General features: G+C 43.2%; 1 pseudogene; it reads left to right on the top strand.

Annotated features, from left to right (window-relative positions):
• LOC109081141 overlaps positions 1-17,500 on the top strand; it is a 24,804-nt pseudogene that overhangs the window by 4,132 nt on the left and 3,172 nt on the right.

Here is a 17,500-nt window from a genome sequence, read left to right as displayed (position 1 = left end):
TCCCAGTGAAAAACTACATTACCCATAATTCTCCACCAATCAGAGGATCGAATGTTGAATATGTATCTGTCGTATAATAGACTCTGGAGTAGGGCTGTAAAATCAATTAATCGCGATTAATAGCTTCCGAAATTAAAATACATATTTTATGTGTGTGTACTGTGTATGTTTATATATGTATATAAATACACACACATCATGTAAACATTTAAGAAATATATGTAATATATATTTATATATAATATAAATGATATAAGTTTGATAGCTATATATACATAAACACATATATTATGTAAACACATTTTTATTTAGGAAGCAATTAATCACGATTAATTAATATAACAGTCCTACTCTGAAGCAGGGGTCGACCGATATGTGTTTTTCAGACGATTATTACAGATCAAGTTATAATAATCAGTATTTTGAACGGATATATATGTCTGGTGTAAAAATGAAATGAATGTCAAAATTAAGAATAACAAGGGCTTTGACAAAAACTTTTTTTTAAATGCTTTTAAATTATTTTATCGACAAATCGGTTTTGAAAATAACCATAAAAAAGCTTAATATCGGCACCGATAATCTGAAGCTGATATGACAATACATTTAAATATAACCAACAAACATCTATATATAACCAATGTCTTTAAATCAAAAATTGTACATTTATCCATCCTTTTTTTCGTGATTATGTAATTTGCAAAGCCTCGTGATTGTAGTTCTTTAAAGCCGTTTTAGTCTTGTCTCTTTGTCTGATTTTCAAATACTTTTTTGCTTCAAATCAAAGTTTATAATGTTGTGATTCTCCTCGTGGCTGGTTGGTTTGTTTCATGGCTTATAAGGCTTTAATGAAGACTCTTTATTCATCTTTAAGGGAGCCACAGCTGCTGATTGCACACTGTTTTCACTCTCTATCCCAAAAACATCCGATTATGAAAGTCAGTAAACGGTAATTCATGTTGACTCCAGAGATGGAGCGGGTGTGTGTCACAGTGAGTTCCTTCCGGACGAGTGAGCATGTGTGTGTGTGTGTGTGCAGGTAATGATGGCTCTGTCCAATCATCTGAACGCGGTGGAGTCGGAGAAGCAGAAGCTGCGTGCTCAGGTGCGGCGTCTCTGGCAGGAGAACCAGTGGCTCCGAGACGAGCTGGCGAACACACAGCAGAAGCTGCAGAAGAGCGAGCAGAGCGTGGCACAGCTGGAGGAGGAGAAGAAGCACCTGGAGTTCATGAACCAGCTCAAGAAGTACGACGAGGACGTGTCTCCTTCGGTGAGATCACGCCTGTGCAGAACATGATCGCTGCATTCATCTGACAAACACACAGATTACTCACACTCACTAGTGCTGTTTACTGAGTCAGTCCTCACTAGTGTAGCACTTCACACTAAAGTCTCATTTGTTAACATTCAGTAACTATATATGAACTGATAATTCTGCAGCACTAATTTTAATGTTAATTTGAACATTTACTTTTTGAATCACTTTTAAAAGTTGTATTTATTAGCATTAGTTAATGAGCTGTGAACTAACAAACAAAAAAATGAACAATTGAATTTTATTAAATAACATTAATAAAGACTAATAAGTAGTATAAAATATATTAAAAATGTCATTTTTATTAAATAACAACAGAGATTAATAAATGATGTAAAAGTATATTGCACAGTTAGATTTGTATTTAATAGCATTAACGGGTGAATAAATGCTGTAAAATGTGCTCATGCTGGAGTTTGTGTAGATTTCAGCTCATCTGCTCACTTGCAGACAGAAAGTGTGTCCATCTCAAACCTTTCTGGTGGTTTTGATCCAGTGATCTAGTAAAGGAGCTTTTTTCATGTCGTTTCCAACCTGTAATTACGACTTTCTGCAAAGATGAATGCTGTTTTTCAGGAGTTTTATCCCAGGCCTGTGATTTTTAGCAGTGAGTCTAGTTGTACAAGTTGGGAGCTCATAATTACAGTCATTTGAGGACATCTGAGCTCAACATGAACACAGTGCTGCACGTCTCACATCTGTCCGTCTGTCTCTCTGTCTCTCTGTCTCTCTGTCTGTCCGTCTGTCTCTCTGTCTGTTCATCTGTCTCTCTGTCTGTCTATCTCTGTCCCTCTATCTGTCTGTCTGTCTCTCTGTCCCTCTATCTGTCCGTCTGTCTGTCTGTCTCTCTGTCCGTCTGTCTCTCTGTCTGTCTGTCTCTTTGTTTATCTCTCTGTCTTGGTCTCTCTGTCCGTCTCTCTGTCTGTCTGTCTGTCTGTCTGTCTCTCTGTCCGTCTGTCTCTCTGTCTGTCTATCTCTCTGACTGTCTGTCTCTCTGTCCGTCCGTCTCCCTCTGTCCGTCCATCTGTCTCTCTATCTGTCTCTCTGACTGTCTGTCTCTCTGTCCGTCCGTATCCCTCTGTCCGTCCATCTGTCTCTCTGTCTGTCTCTCTGACTGTCTGTCTCTCTGTCCGTCCGTCTCCCTCTGTCCGTCCATCTGTCTCTCTGTCTGTCTCTCTGACTGTCTGTCTCTCTGTCCGTCCGTCTCCCTGTTGCCCTCTGTCCGTCCATCTGTCTCTCTGTCTGTCTCTCTGACTGTCTGTCTCTCTGTCCGTCCATCTCCCTCTGTCCGTCCATCTGTCTCTCTGACTGTCTCTCTGACTGTCTGTCTCTCTGTCCGTCCGTCTCCCTCTGTCCGTCCATCTGTCTCTCTGTCCGTCTGTCTCTCTGTCCGTCCATCTGTCTCTCTGTCCGTCTGTCTCTCTCTCTGTCCGTCTGTCTCTCTGTCTGTCTCTCTGACCGTCTGTCTCTCTGTCCGTCTGTCTGTCTGTCTGTCTATCTCTCTGTCCGTCTGTCTCTCTGTCTGTCTCTCTGTCCGTCTGTCTCTCTGCCTGTCTATCTCTCTGTCTGTCTGTCTCTCTGTCTGTCTCTCTGTCTGTCTGTCTCTCTGTTTGTCTGTCTCCTGTCCGTCTCCCTCTGTCCGTCTGTCTCTCTGTCCGTCCGTCTCTCTGTCTGTCTCTCTGACTGTCTGTCTCTCTGTCCGTCCGTCTCCCTCTGTCCGTCCATCTGTCTCTCTGTCTGTCTCTCTGACTGTCTGTCTCTCTGTCCGTCTGTCTCTCTGTCTGTCCATCTGTCTCTCTGTCCATCTGTCTGTCTCTCTGTCCGTCTGTCTCTCTGTCTGTCTCTCTGTCGTCTGTCTCTCTGTCTGTCTATCTCTCTGTCTGTCTGTCCTCTCTCTGTCTGTCTCTCTGTCCGTCTGTCTCTCTGCCTGTCTATCTCTCTGTCTGTCTGTCTCTCTGTCTGTCTGTCTCCTGTCCGTCTCCCTCTGTCCGTCTGTCTCTCTGTCCGTCCGTCTCTCTGTCTGTCCATCTGTCTCTCTGTCTGTCTCTCTGACTGTCTGTCTCTCTGTCCGTCTGTCTGTCCATCTGTCTCCCTGTCTGTCCATCTGTCTCTCTGTCTGTCTCTCTGACTGTCTGTCTCTCTGTCCGTCCGTCTCCCTCTGTCCGTCCATCTGTCTCTCTGTCCGTCCATCTGTCTCTCTGTCCGTCTGTCTCTCTGTCTGTCTCTCTGTCTGTCCATCTGTCTCTCTGTCTGTCTCTCTGTCCGTCTGTTCATCTGTCTCCCTGTCTGTCCATCTGTCTGTCTGTCCGTCCTTCCGTCTGTCTCTCTGTCTATTCGTCCATCTGTCTCTCTGTCCGTCCATCTGTCTGACATTCTGTCTGTCTGTCCAGGAGGAGAAGGATGGTGAGCCGCCCAAGGACTCTCTGGATGATCTCTTTCCTAACGATGAGGAGGAACACACTCAAGGAAGTAAGTGAACATCACTGCTGCTTCTCTCGTGTGTGTCTGTCATTAACCCTGCTTTGACCTTTGACCTCTGACCTTTGCAGTGCAGCACCAGCACAACAGTGCTGCAGTGGCGGCGGCGCAGCAGGGCGGGTACGAGATCCCGGCACGACTCAGGACGCTCCATAACCTGGTGATCCAGTACGCGTCTCAGGGCCGCTACGAGGTGGCTGTGCCGCTCTGCAAACAAGCTCTGGAGGACCTGGAGAAAACGTAGGTGGATGAACACCCCGACGTGGCCACCATGCTCAACATCCTGGCACTCGTGTACAGGTGAGAGAGTGATCTTCACAGCGATTTCACCACAGTACCTGATGACATCCTCGCCATGTGCTGACTTCACTGTCTGTGTGTCTCAGGGATCAGAATAAATATAAAGAGGCGGCTCACCTGCTGAACGACGCTCTCTCCATCAGAGAGAAAACACTGGGCAAAGACCATCCTGCTGTAAGTCACATACATGTATCCAGTCTTATGACGGTCACATCCATCAGTTGTTAGATTATATCAGATTCATCCCAATAACAGAAAAATGTTCAGCAGGACATTATCATGAAATAAATTATGTCAAGTTTTGTGCTTGAAAGGCACTTTATAAATAAAATGTCTTAAATGTAATCTAAAACTATTATAATGGACTGTGTTGGAGGTGCAATAGCAGCATCACTCTTTCAGAGTCACGTGTCTCATTAGATCAGTGTTGATCATGGTTTGTTAGTGCACTGAGATGGTCATGCTCAGATGGTTTGGCTGAAGCTCACGTCGTCAGTGTTGATTTTGCTCTTGTGTTTCAGGTTGCAGCCACTCTCAATAATCTGGCAGTGCTCTACGGGAAGAGAGGCAAGTATAAGGAAGCCGAGCCGCTGTGTAAACGAGCCCTGGAGATCCGAGAGAAGGTCAGTGCTCACGATAAACTCTGAGATCTGTGCCGTGTGAAATGAGCAATTACTCGCTCGTCAACTCCTGATGAGTTTGATGGAGCAGCAGAATGTGATTAAACACTCTAATGAAGACTGATAGCAGCTGTTTCCTCTGATCACACCACAACCACAGAGTCTGTTTATTTATTTAAATTCTTACACTTAAATTAATGTCCAAATTAATACCACACTAAAGAAATTCTGTCTTAAATTAGTCTTGTCTCAATCTTAAGCCTGTCTGTGTGTGTGTGTGTGTGTGTGTGTGTGTGTAATTAATACCACAAGGATCATCCTGACGTGGCGAAGCAGCTGAATAATCTGGCGCTGTTGTGTCAGAATCAGGGCAAGTATGAGGAGGTGGAGTATTATTACTGCAGAGCGCTGGAGATCTACGAGTGTCGGCTCGGCCCAGACGACCCCAATGTGGCCAAAACCAAGAACAACCTGGTGAGTCTGAGAACAGCGCCTGGAAACTAACTGCAGTCAGTTTAAACACATGCTCGATGAGTCGTGCTATTTGCATTTTGGCCTCATCATGCAAATGTGAGCATAGCTGCAGCAGAATTCAGTTAGAGCGTCTGCCTTTTGTGTTCAGCTGAACTCACGCTCATCTCTTACAGTTCCTGTGTGTTCTATATAGGGCCGTCAATTTTACATGTTCATTTGATGTGGTTAGTTATGGAAAAGATGACGTGTTAATTATTAATGCATTTAATGCAACGCCTCGTCCAGTAGGGGTGTGCACAAATATTTGAATGTTCGATCTTTAATCATTATTTGGAAAATAAAAATACAGTTCTCACTCACTTTCTCACTCACACTTATTCACATTCACTCACTCTCACTCACACACACACACACACACACACACTCATCCACACTCACACATACTCTCACTCACACATGCACACTCTCTCACACTCATTCACACTCACACACACAAACTCACTCACTCTCATTAACTCTCACTCACACACACACACACACACACACACACACACACACACACTCATCCACACTCACACATACTCTCACTCACACATGCACACTCTCTCACACTCATTCACACTCACACACAAACTCACTCACTCTCATTAACACTCACTCAGACATACTCACACACACACACACACACTCATTCACACTCACATTCATTCATACTCACTCACGCATGCACGCTCTCTCACACTCACACACACAGACACACACTCACACACACTCAAACACACACACACTACTCTCTCACACACACACTCACTCATTCACACACACTCACACACACACACACACACAAACACACACCCACTCACTTACACACAGACTCTATCAGTCTCTGTTGAATGCTCTTCATCAGCAGTGAACACTGTTGTCTCTCCGCAGGCCTCCTGCTTTCTCAAACAAGGCAAATACAAAGAAGCCGAGGTTCTGTACAAAGAGATTCTGACCCGTGCTCACGAGAAGGAGTTCGGATCGGTGGATGGTGAGTGTTATTCAGAAACACGTTCACACTGATTCTGCTGTCTGTTTGACAATGATTACATGCCTGTCAATATATCAAGATTTATCATTCTTGTGGTTATGAATTCTGAATGTGTGTTCAAAAGTCCAGTCTAATACAGCATTCAGTGGTTTCATCAGAGAGCATCATGGGTAATTATGTCACCTGTGTGTCTGTTTCCAGCCGAAAACAAGCCCATCTGGATGCACGCGGAGGAGAGAGAGGAGATGAGCAAGGTGTGTGAGAGAGCATGATGAGTGTATGTGTGTGTGTGTGTGTGTGGTGATCTGCTGTGTCTCACTCTGTGTGTGTGTGTGTGTGTGAGAGCGTGAGTGTGTGTGTGTGAGAGCGTGAGTGTGTGTGTGTGTGTGTGTGTGAGAGCATGAGTGTGTGTGCGTGTGTGTGTGGTGATCTGCTGTATCTCACTCTGTGTGTGTGTGTGAGAGAGCGTGAGTGTGTGTGTGTGAGAGCATGAACATGTGTGTGTGTGTGTGTGGTGATCTGCTGTGTCTCACTCTGTGTGTGTGTGTGAGAGCGTGAGTGTGTGTGTGTGTGAGAGCATGAGTGTGTGTGTGTGCTGATCTGCTGTGTCTCACTCTGTGTGTGTGTGTGAGAGAGTGAGTGTGTTTGTGTGTGTGTGTGTGTGTGTGAGAGAGCATGATGTGTGTGAGCGCTGATCTGCTGTATCTCACTCTGTGTGTGTGTGAGAGCATGAGTGTGTGTGTGTGAGAGCATGAGTGTGTGTGTGTGAGAGGTTGAGTGTGTGTGTGTGTGTGTGAGCGCTGATCTGCTGTGTCTCACTCTGTGTGTGTGTGAGAGCATGAGTGTGTGTGTGTGTGTGTGTGTGTGTTAGAGGTTGAGTGTGTGTGTGTGTGTGAGCGCTGATCTGCTGTGTCTCACTCTGTGTGTGTGTGTGTGTGCTGATGTTCAGGGGAAGCACAGAGACAACACGCCGTACGGGGAATACGGAGGCTGGTACAAAGCCTGTAAAGTCAACAGGTAACACACACACACACACATCATATTACACCATGATCTCAGTGTGCTTGATTTGAGTGTGTTTCTTTCTGTTGTTGACAGTGGGCCTGTCGTTAAATAACTCTCTGATTGCCGGTATTTCATCTAATCACCATCATTTCTGATTTTTCAAATTTTGATTAATTTCTAAAGTGCCAACACAGAACGGCACATGCGTCTATTTATCACAGCTGTGATGCAATGGTTCAGTCACTTTCTGCAAGCAGAAATGAGAAATAAGTTCTCTCTGCTCTGCAGCGCGCCAGTCATGCTTTTCAGGAAAGCGAGCGAGTAAACGCAGAAATACACAGTTTGACATATTCATATGATTTAGTACGATTGCGTTCACATCAGAAGTGAACTGGAGTTTGCATGAACCATACCACAGACCACCCTTTCTACGCTGACTCGGGTGCGGTTTTGTGGATGCGCACCAGAGTTCACATTATCCAAACGAACTGAACTCTTACGTCGAACAAACCCGGTCGTGCACCAGAAGTGCTAGTGTGAAAGCCCCCTGAGAATAAGCTCAGAATTATAAGATATGAAGTCACAATTGGCTTTTTTATTTTACATTCCGTGGCGGAAACAAAATAACCCAGAATTTAGAGATATAAGAGAAATCAACTCAGAATTACAGATAGAAGCTCAAAATTGAAAAAAGTCCTTTTTTGTTTTTTTTTATCCCTTGTTCAGAAGTAGGCTTCCTTAAGAAACAGCCTTAGATGATTCAGTACATGAGTGAACTGTTCAAATGAATCAAATAAAATCGCAAACCGTTTCAGCAAATCCGTTTGACCAGTGCCATCAATAGTGATTCATTTGTGAGTCTGGAATCACTAGTTCTGATTGTGAACCGCTGAACACACGTGACATGAGTGCTGAATGTTACTGAAATGACTCTCAGGTCAGTTTATGGTCATTTCCACGGTCAGACTAGGAGATATCAGTAATGTTTAACTCTTTAAAGGTTCTAATGACGACTCCTGACTCATCTAAACATCGATCAGTATGTCACATTAAAATCCAGACAGAGTGAATCTCCTGATGAATCAGTCAGAAGCCAAAGCATAAGAGCTGATGTTCTGCACTGTGACGTTGTTTGTGCGCAGCCCGACGGTCAACACGACGCTGAGGAATCTGGGAGCTCTGTACCGCAGACAGGGCAAGCTGGAGGCAGCGGAGACGCTGGAGGAGTGCGCCATGAGATCCCGCAAACAGGTACAGAATCAGCTCTTCCTCTGACAGCAGCGGGACGTGTGTGTGAGTGTGTGTGAGAGTGTTTGTGTGAGTGTGTGTGTGTGTGTGTGTGCGTGTGTGTGTGTGTGTGTGTGTGAGTGTGTGTCTGAGTGTGTGAGTGCGTGTGAGTATGCGTGCGAGTGTGTGTGAGTGAGTGTGTGCGTTCGAGTGTGTGAGTGTGTGTGCGTGCGAGTGTGTGTGAGTGTGTGTGCGTGTGTGTGTGTGTGTGTGTGTGTGAGTGTGCGAGTGTGTTTGTGTGTGTTGTGTGTTGTGACTGTGTGCGTGTGAGTGTGTGTGTGAGTGTGCGTGTGTGTGTGTGGGTGAGAGTGTGAGTGTGCGTGTGAGTGTGTGAGTGTGCGTGTGAGTGTGCGTGAGTGTGTGTGTGTGAGAGTGTGAGTGTGCGTGCGAGTGTGTGTGAGAGTGTGAGTGTGTGCGTGTGAGTGTGAGTGTGTGAGTGTGAGTGTGTGAGTGTGCGTGCGAGTGTGTGTGTGCGTGTGAGTGTGTGAGTGTGCGTGCGAGTGTGTGTGTGAGTATGTGTGCGAGTGTGTGTGTGTGTGCGTGAGTGTGTGCGTTCGAGTGTGTGAGTGTGTGTGCGTGCGAGGGTGTGTGCGTGTGTGTGTGTGTGTGTGACTGTGAGTGTGTGAGTGTGCGTGTGAGTGCGAGTGTGCGTGTGAGTGTGTGAGTGTGCGTGTGAGTGTGTGCGTGTTAGAGTGTGTGAGTGTGTGCGTGTTAGTGTGTGTGTGAGTGTGCGTGTGAGTGTGAGTGTGCGTGCGAGTGTGTGTGTGAGTATGCGTGCGAGTGTGTGTGTGTGCGTGAGTGTGTGCGTGTGAGAGTGTGAGTGTGCGTGTGTGTGTGTGTGCGTGTGTGTGTGCGTGTGAGAGTGTGAGTGTGCGTGTGTGTGTGTGTGTGCGTGAGTGTGTGCGTGTGAGAGTGTGAGTGTGCGTGTGAGTGTGCGTGAGTGTGTGTGTGTGAGTGTGTGCGTGTGCGAGTGTGTGTGTGTGCGAGTGTGTGTGAGAGTGTGCGTGTGAGTGTGTGAGTGCGAGTGTGCGTGTGAGTGTGTGAGTGTGCGTGCGAGTGTGTGTTTGAGTATGTGTTTGAGTATGCGTGCGAGTGTGGTGTGTGTGTGTGTGTGTGCGTGTGAGTGTGTGAGTGCGAGTGTGTGTGTGTGCGAGTGAGTGTGTGTGTGTGTGTGAGTGCGAGTGTGTGTGTGTGTGTGTGTGCGAGTGCGTGTGTGTGTGTGCGAGTGTGTGTTTGAGAGTGTGAGAGTGTGTGTTTGAGTGATTTATTTTTTTTGTTGTTGCTCCTCTGTGGATCCCAGAGCAAGTATTTTGTTTATTGTGATTTTTTTCATTAGTGCTGACGCTCGTGTAGTAGAGCGCACGGCTCATCAATCCCATCATGCCGTGCTGCTTGTGTTCTAGTGTTCATTCTGTCAGCTGTTTTTCATTTAGAGTCAAATGTCCTTTCTAGTATCATATTCAGTCACCTGTCCTGTTCTAGTTGACTATAAGTCCAATTTAATCTTCCGTCAGGCTGTGTAATGGTTGAAATGATTCTCACAGTTTAATGGTGATTACTAATCAGAGTTATAGCTGTTTTGCCCACAAGCACAAATGCTCATCTAGATTCCTGATTTATTATGTTATCAGAAATACAAACACACTCTAGATTATGAAAACTGGTGAAAAGTGACATCCTTAATAATAATACCAGTGGGGTTTTTTTACCTACATTTTTGTTCATCAGAAGTGCATGTCTGAAATAAAGCGTGCTGTTGGTTAACGAGGTGAGCTGTAGTGTGCTGTGGCTCTGTGTTGGTCAGGGTCTGGATCCGGTCCATCAGACGCGTGTGGTGGAGCTCCTGAAGGAGGATGTGAGCGCTGAGCGCCGGCGCAGCAGAGACAGTGTGTCCAGCGTGAAGTACGAGAGCGGCTCTGAGGCCGGGGATGAAGTGAGTATGGCTGTAGAGTGGAGCGGGGTGAGTACACATCCACACAACAACACCGAGAGCTGATTGTGTGTCCTGGCATGATCGTGCTGATTTAACATGCTTGTGTGTGTGTGTGTGTGTGTGTGTGTGTGTGTGTGTGAGCATCTCTGAACACACACCTGCAGCGCCACAGAGGTCCAGGTCTCACCCCAAAATCAAGAAATTATATTTAGCATAAAATTAAGCCTATTTGTATTACTTATGTGATTATTTTTATTTATATTTATTTTATTACATTCTTAAATATTTTAAATATGTTATATATATTTTTTAATTTATAGATTATTTTTTATATTTGAATATTTTTTATTTATTGTCATTCTCACTACTGTAAAGATGTTTTTGTAATTTTCATTACTACGATGAATTGAAGGCAGTTCAACAAAATAAATAAATAAAATAAAATACACTTTTTATTACAACTATTTGCCAAGACAACATTTTTTAGAATCAGAAAGAGCTTTATTGCCAAGTGTGCTTGTGCATACAAGAAATTAGTTTTAGTGACACAAGCTTCCAGTACACAGAGACAAAAACACACAGACAAAAACAGACAAATATTGCTAAATAAATCGAGAAATAAATAAATTGTATGAACAGTTGTGCTATAGATGATAATGTAATGGAATAGAGTGAGATGCAAAAGCTTCCTTCGTCTCTGGGTGGGAGTTTTAATTTACTTTAACTTGATGTACTAAAATAACTAAAACTGAAATTAAAATGAATAAAAACTTTAAACACGACAAAATTACTATAACTTACAAATATTATACAAAAAATATAAAATGACTAACTACAAAGGAATAAATAATAACTAGTGATGGTGGTGTGAGAGGTCTCTGCAGCGCTGATGGTCTGCTGGGTTCAGGATGTTCAGTGTGATGTCATATCCTGCATCTGAAGCTTCCAGCGTCTCGTTCATGTGTGCGATCATTAACACCAGCACTGCAGTGGAAATAACCATCATCATAACACGATGACTAAAGCACTGGGAGTCTTAAAGGAATATTTCCCCCAGAAACAAACGCAGACTCGCCTCGACGGGCTTTCAGTGATTGTGTGTTTAATACAAGTTAAGACATGTGACAGAATCTCAGTGCAGTGAGACAGAGACGCACAGAACTAGTCCGTGCTGCTTCTCTAGTTTGAAGGATCATTAGATGATTCAGATCGGGTAGAAGATCAAGCAGTCAGCATGTGTGTGTGTGTGTGTGTGTGTTCTGTGTGATTTGGTGTGTGTTTCTGTGTGTGACGGTGTGTATTTCTGTGATTTCTCAGGCAGTGCGTGTAAGACTGTGGATGTGAAGATGACTTTCATACCCAGAATAAATCACATTTGCATTCTTGTCTTTGCGTTCCGATTGTTTCTGTTCTGAGGCTTCATGAGATGATGATCTCACACGAATCATTAGTCTCTCTGTGTCAGTGGAATCTCGGGCCGTCTCAAGACGGCCAAAAATGATAAAGTCGGTTGCATGACCTTTCTTGTTTTTGAGTGATTACGTCCATGTATTGCACTTTCACCAGTGTCTGGTTATTTGAACTGGTTTAGTCACATGAGCGGATTCACTGAGGCCCTCTAGTGGCTCCCTGCTTGAGAACTGATGGTTTTGCTAAACCAGTATTGACGATTGATCAATATGGATATTTTGATAGCTGATATCTTCCAGAGCATAATGGTTGATATAAAGCCTGTTTGTTTTTTTTAAAAAGTATTGCATAGCATTTCTATACAGCACAGCATAGTTAATAATGCAGGGTTTAGAGATCTGGATCGTGTCCAGTGACAGCTGAACTCTCCTGTTAGTGATTAAACCGCACGGACTGACCGTTAAACCCATATTACAGTTTATTAGATGTTCATAAATGATATAAATGAATTAATCACTAACCAGTACACAGAGGTAATCACTCAAAAAGATGAGGAACATGGGAAATGGTCACTGGATCACTTGAGATGGACTGAGCCAGTGTTAGGTTTTTGAGTTATAAACACACACTCACTCACACACACACACACACATTCTCTCTCTCTCACACACAAACACTCTCTCTCTCTCTCTCTCTCTCTCACACACACACACACAAAAAAATAGCACTCTCACACTCACACACTCGCACACACTCTGCACAGTCTGATCAGCTTCTGATTACACAGACACACACTCTCACACACACACACTCTCTCTCTCACGCACACATACCAGTGTAAATGCAGGAGGGAAACAGGAAGTCCATCTATGTGTGAGAGAGTGTGTGTGTGTGTGTGTGCTGCAGACGCTCGTGCCGCGTGTCTTTGCCTGTGCATGCGGTCTGTGCGTCGTGTCGTAGCGCCTGCATGAGTCTGTGCCTCACCATCACTACCTGCCACTAACCAGCCACATCACCGCAGCTGTTGCCTTGACAACAATCAGCCAATCAGCAGCCTTTCCCAACAGCGTCGTGAGTCTGAGCAGATAAAGTAACGGCCTTCACCGAAGGTTTCTGCGATCTTCTTACGATGCTTTTGGGAAACGCAGCTGGGATCAGTTTTTCCTGAAGCAGTGGATTGTACTCCTCCCTTCATCACTGAGAGACTCTGGAGCGCTGGACGAGCAGCATCTGTTAGATCAGAGACAGAGAGGAGCTCAGCTTCCAGTCTAATGAGCATCACGCATGTGTATAAACATACAGCACATACAGTTACACGACTACTCAGTAGTCTAGTCTCTTCTGCTCACCAAGGCTGCATTTATTTGAAAAAAAAAAAAAAAAAAAAATAGATAAAACAGTGAAATATTATTACAAATTAAAATATCTGTTTTCTGTGTGAATCTCTGTTAAAGTGTAATTTATTTCTGTGATGTGCAGCTGTATTTTCAGCATCATTACTCCAGTCTTCAGTGTCACATGATCTTCAGAAATCATTCTAATATGATGATTTGCTGCTCAAGAAACATTTCTGATTATTATTAATGTTGAACACAGTTGTGCTGCTCAATATTTTTGTGGAAACTGTGATACATTTTAATTTTCAGGATTCATAGATGAATAGAAAGTTCAGAAGAACAGCGTTTATTTGAATAGAAATCTTCTGTAACATTATAAATGTCTTTACTGTCACTTTTGATCAATTTAATGCGTCCTTGATGAATAAACGTATTAAGTATTGTTCTAAGAAAATCATACTAACTTTTGAATGGTAGTGTATCACAGTTTCATAAAAATATTGTGCAGCACAACTGTTCTCAACATTGATAATAATCAGAAATGTTTCTTGAGCAGCAAATCATCATATTAGAATGTTTTTTTAATACACACACACACACACACACAGAGTAATGATGCTGAAAATACAGCTGCACATCACAGAAATAAATTACACTTTAACACATATTCACATAGAAAACAGCTGTTTTACATTATAATAATATTGAATGTCTTTTACTGTATTTTTGATCAAATAAATGCAGCTTTGGTGAGCAGAAGAGACTTCTTTCAGAAATAAAATATAATAAAATTTGAAAATCTTAATTGCAAACTTTTGACACATTATATTTTGGTATATTAGACTCTAGACAAGGATTTGTGATCTCACCCCCACAAACACACGCTGATATTACACTGTTCATGTAGAGGATAAATCACTGCCCTTGAAATGAAGTCCAGCCCAGTGTTTGTTTCCTGTTCTACTTCCTGTGTCATGACCTCAGTGACAGACAGGAGCTGCTGCTCTCTCTGTTTTCACTTTTCTCTTTTTTGTGCCTTATTAGCATGACAAAAACCTTGTTAAACATTTCACTTTATAAAGCAACAGTTAATGAATTTAATAAGTAAATTACAAATAAATTACATATAAATAAATGTGTATATATATATATTATATATATTTTATATATAGATTATTTATGTTTGGCCTATTAACTAAATATAGCAGACGTGTGTTTGCAGGGGTGTGAGAGCAACAGACAGACAGACAGACAGACAGACAGTCAGTCAGAGAAAACAGACAGAGAGACAGACAGAGAGGAGGTGTGGCAGAGAGACAGACAGACAGACAGACAGAGAGAAGGACAGGCAGATAGAGAGACAGACAGACAGACTGACAGACAGAAGGACAGACAGACAGAGACAAATGGACAGACAGACAGATGAAAAGACGGACAGACATAGAGACAGACAGATGGACAGACAGACAGACGAAAAAGACGGACAGACAGCGAGAAGGACAGACAAATAGAGAGAAGGACAGACCAGACAGAGAGAAGGACAGAGACAAATGGACAGACAGACAGATGAAAAGACGGACAGACATAGAGACAGACAGACAGACAGATGGACAGACAGACAGACAGAGAGAAGGACAGACAAATAGAGAGACGGACAGAAGGACAGACAGACAGTCAGACAGAGAGAAGGACAGAGACAAACAGACAGACAGATGGAAGGACAGACAGATAGACAGACAGAGAGAAGGACAGATGGATGGACAGACAGACAGACAGAAAGAAAGCAAAAGAAAGGAAGGAAGGGAGGAGAGACAGACAGACGGACAGAGAAACGGACAGACAGACGGAAGGACAGACAGAGAGATAAAACAGACAGACGGAAGGACAGAGAGATGGACAGACGGACAGGCAGACGGATGGACAGAGGAAAGAACAGAGAGATGGACAGACGGATGGGCAGAGGGGTGGAGGGAGATGGAGAGGCAGATAGAGAGACAGACAGAAGAACAGACAGACAGACAGACAGAAAGACAGAAGGACGGACAGACAAAGAGACAGACAGAGAGAGAGACAGGACAGAGACTTGGTTTGTGGCGGAAAGAAAGATAGAAAGTAAGAAGTACGGATAGGGAGAAATATATGTAGTTCTTCTTTAAGGCCGACAGACAGACAGAGACAGACAGAGACAAATGGACAGACAGACAGACAGACAGAAATACAGATAGACAGACAGACAGACAGACGGACAGACAGATGGATGGGCAGACGGACAGACAGACAGATGGAAGGGAAGATGGACAGAGAGACGGTCAGGCCACTCGTGTGTTTGATTTAAGCTCTTAATGGTGTGCTGTGTGTGTGTCTCTCTCTCTCTCTCTCTCTTCATCAGGCATAAAGCCATCAAGAGTTTCCATCATCTTCTTCCTCCTCACACAGGAAGGGCCGTGTTTGTTTGTTTCCTCTGGACGTCCATCCTGTGCCGTTACGGGTGTCCTTTAGTCATCAGAGGGGCGTGTCTCTCTTCAGTCCTGCTTCTTCTTCTCTTTCTTCGGTTGACGTGACGTCGTCTTTGGGCTCTTCATCTGCTCTCCTCTCTCTCGTCTCTGATCTTCTGATAATGATGTCAACACTTTAATCTGTTGTAGTTTGCCTCATCGTGACCAGTACTTTCAGACAGAACTCTGTTAATTCTGCAGATTTGATGGTGTTTGCTCTTTTTTGCCGTCTGTGGGTTTGAGCAGCTTCTGCTTGTGAACAATCATTAGTGTTTCACAGAAACTTGCTCTTGATACTGTTTTTTTTGTAATGTATGATAAATGATGATTTCATATTGCTTGAGGACGTATGTGATGCATCCAAAATCGAACAACATAAGACAAACGTGACAGGCGCGGTCTCTCTTGTTGATGTGTTTAACTTCACAGTCTCTCGTGCTCCAGTGTCCAAGTGACCTTTACAGTGTTCACCATTAACGCTTGCCGTGGGTTAGTCAGCAGTGGATATACTCGGGTTCTGTGAATTATATATCACATATCTATGGAAGCTTGTTTCCCCCATGGAATAAAAGAATTTAAAAATTTAAAAGAATTCTTACTTTATATAAGATATAAACTCAGAATTGTGAAACACACTTAGAATTGTGAGAAAAAAAACTCACAAGTACCTTTATTTTTTCTTCTTTTTTTTTTCCTGTGGTGGAAACGGGCTTCTGTATGTTTCGGCTCTTTGCTCTTGTGTGTGTTTAGCACCCGAGGAGAGACAGATGCTCCTGATCCAATCCACATGCTCATATTTCACCTGCAAAGGGAACAATCTTCAGCTGTCAGTATTCAGAGAGCCAGAACATTTCAGACATTTGCTGACTCTGTCCGAGAGAACATGAGGTTTGGTCGCAGCTGATGAAGGGAACAGTGTTTTTCTGACAGATTCTGCTGCAGTAAATGGTTTCATTGAGCTTGTTGAATGTGTTGAAGGCCAAATGCAGAGACGTTTAACACAATCACGCTCGAGGAAAAGCCTTAAAGATGCGTCCCAGCGGCTGACGTGACTATTATATCACTGAATGTGCTGTCAGTTCAGTTCAGTGCTCGTGTCACGTGACGCTTGTGCTGCAGGACTCATTTATTCCCCATTTTCACTAATGATGATAGTTTACTTCATTCCGAACACACACATGATGATGATGATGATGATGATGATGCTGCAGTACAAAAAGAACAAATGTTGCTTTTAATAACTGATGTGTTTTTAATAACTGATGTGTTTATGCCGTGTGTCGTGGATTGCTGCATATTTATTGATGGTTTATCTTAGTTTTAATCTGAGCGTTTGTGTTCACTATCATAGTGAGTAGATCTACCCATGAATATATATGAACATATTACTCCACTGCATTGTGACGTTTGTTGACATTCTCAATAAAGGTTTATTTCTGAAGTTCCTCATCGTTCTGTATCAGTGTATGTTTAATAATGATGATCTGTTTCTATATTGAGATCACATGCTTTGAATGTTATTTAATAAATAATGAAACAGTTTAATAATGTATATTTGAGGTGTCTGTTTTTTATTGCATTACTTTGTTCTAACATCAGTTGATGACGTGTTTTTTAAAAGTCAAGTCACCTTTGCTTTGCTTTCTACAATACTGATTGTGTCAAAGCAGCTTTACAGTCAAACAGGGAATTAGTTTGTCAATGATGCAAGAAGACAATAACAGAGTAATTTTCCAGCTAAAGTCAGTTCATTGATGATTCAGTGATTCATCATCCAGTTCAGCTCTCTTCAATAGTGAGCGTCCCCAACTAA

This window comes from Cyprinus carpio, chromosome A13, assembly GCF_018340385.1.
Source record: "Cyprinus carpio isolate SPL01 chromosome A13, ASM1834038v1, whole genome shotgun sequence".
Lineage (NCBI taxonomy): Eukaryota > Metazoa > Chordata > Actinopteri > Cypriniformes > Cyprinidae > Cyprinus > Cyprinus carpio.
This window is presented reverse-complemented; position numbering and strand designations above follow the sequence as displayed.